Raw genomic sequence first — 1,935 nt, forward strand, 5'->3', positions numbered from 1 at the left:
CAATGATGAAGATCCCTTACACCAAGGAGAAGATGTAGTTTAGTGGAAAAAAAAATTTTTGGCTCTGGAGTCAGAGGACCTGGAGATTCAAATTCTGTCTCTAATTCTTACTGCCTGTATAATAAGTCAGTTAGTCTCCTTGGGACTTAATTTCTCCCTCTGTAAAATGAAGAGATTAGATGGCTTCTGAGGGACTTCTTAAGCTTAGCACTCTGATTCCCCTACATGAGCTAATCCAGCTACTGACAAGAAATTCAACAGTGAAGAATTCATTACCTTAAGAGTGAGCCAGTTCCATTTTGGGACATTTGTGTCAATGAATGAATATTTTTTAGCACACATTGAGCTCACATTGAGCTAGGTACCATTTTTAATCACAGAAGTATGGCTTATGCTACACATGAAGAACTTGTAATCAAGTCCAGAATACACGTTTCTAAACACAATTAGGTAAAAGGGGCAATGAGTCAAGAGACTTGAGTCCTATTTTCAGCTCAGTGACTTACTAGCTATATGACCTTGGGCAAATTATTTCCCTTTTCTTGGCCTCTGTTTCTTCATTTGTAAAGGGAAAGACTGAACTACCTGATCTTCAAGATCCCTTCTATCTCTCAAAGTCTGCATTTCTAGGATTCTGTCTCCTTCTAGATAGATAATTCTAAGACAATATTATATACTGATATACTAATACGCTACCTTTTGCAGCAGAGAACAAACAGGTGAGTCTATAAACTAATGTGGCTGATTTTTTTTTTAAACAATCTGGGGATTTATTCCATTAGAGAATGTCCAAGTTAGGGTTTATTTGCCCTTTCGGACTTTGATCTTTCTTAGGTAGAACTCAAGCTCTTTGCCTTCGAGCACATAGCCCTCTGCTCTGCTACGCTGGCCTGGCCTCAATGGGATGCAAGCACGTAACTTACCCTGCTGGAACTGTTCCTCCAGAAGTGAGCTGATCTTGGCATTCTTCTTCCGTTCCTCATATTTCTTCTGGATCTTCTTTGACCCCTTTTTATTGAAAATTTCTTCCTCCTCAGGAGTCAGCTTGGCTCTCTTTTTCCGGCCCAAGGGCAGGGCATAGTACCACTTGTACCACTGGCGGTACGAGGTGCTATCGATGAGCACGATGCAGTTCTTCACCAGTGTCTTGGTCCTGACCAGTTCATTGTTGGATGCATTATAGACCACATCAATAATCCTTGTTTTTCGGGTACAGCAGTCGGAGCCTGAGGAGAAGGTGCCCACGTCCAGCCTCAGGGCCCAGTACTTTTTGTTGCTACCTTGGACTTGCACGGTGTGGATGTGGCAGGGGCTGATCTTGGTGTTGGCCAGCGAGTGGCCCAGCTCATACTTGTGCTTCTTGAGGTAGGGCTTATGCTTGCCCCTGGTCTTGCGGCGCTTGTGCCAGTTGTCCCGGGAGATCCCCATGGTCGGCCCGAGCTGCAAAGAGGGCTGATTTTTTATTAGTACTTTTTTTTTCTTCCAAATTTTCCTTTGGAAGGAGACTGTTACATTCATTGCTCTGAGGCTGCCAGTGTTCCCATTTTCTGATTCTGTTTTGGAAACTGTCTTCAAATATTCTTTAGAATCTCCTCTATGGGCCAAATCTTCATTTATTGAGAGGAAATTTTTTAGATGGATTACAGTCATCTAGGGCCAAGTTAAGTAAATAAGGTGTGTGACGGGGATATCCAGATGCTATTATAGCTTTTCATTAAAACATCAATGAAAGTAAAGTAAAATAATTGCCAGAGCACAGGATGAATTGTGCTCATGTAAAGCGCCTTTGAAATAACTCTGTTTCAGACCTTGTGCCACTTTGGGGCTCACTCTAATTTAGTTGTGAGGATCGAGTGTAAGGCTACCATGGCCAAGAAGTGTTCTCTTATTTATTTTAGTGGGCCCATTTGGGTTCCACAATAAAAAAGCCTTTCA

The 1,935-nt window shown here is 42.2% G+C and overlaps 1 pseudogene; it reads right to left on the reverse strand.

The window, feature by feature from the left end:
- Window positions 1-786: 786 nt before the first annotated feature.
- LOC114033460 lies at window positions 787-1,434 on the reverse strand (annotated as a pseudogene).
- Window positions 1,435-1,935: the final 501 nt, after the last annotated feature.

Source organism: Vombatus ursinus, unplaced genomic scaffold (genome assembly GCF_900497805.2).
Source record: "Vombatus ursinus unplaced genomic scaffold, bare-nosed wombat genome assembly UNPS02007284.1, whole genome shotgun sequence".
Classification (NCBI taxonomy): Eukaryota; Metazoa; Chordata; class Mammalia; order Diprotodontia; family Vombatidae; genus Vombatus; species Vombatus ursinus.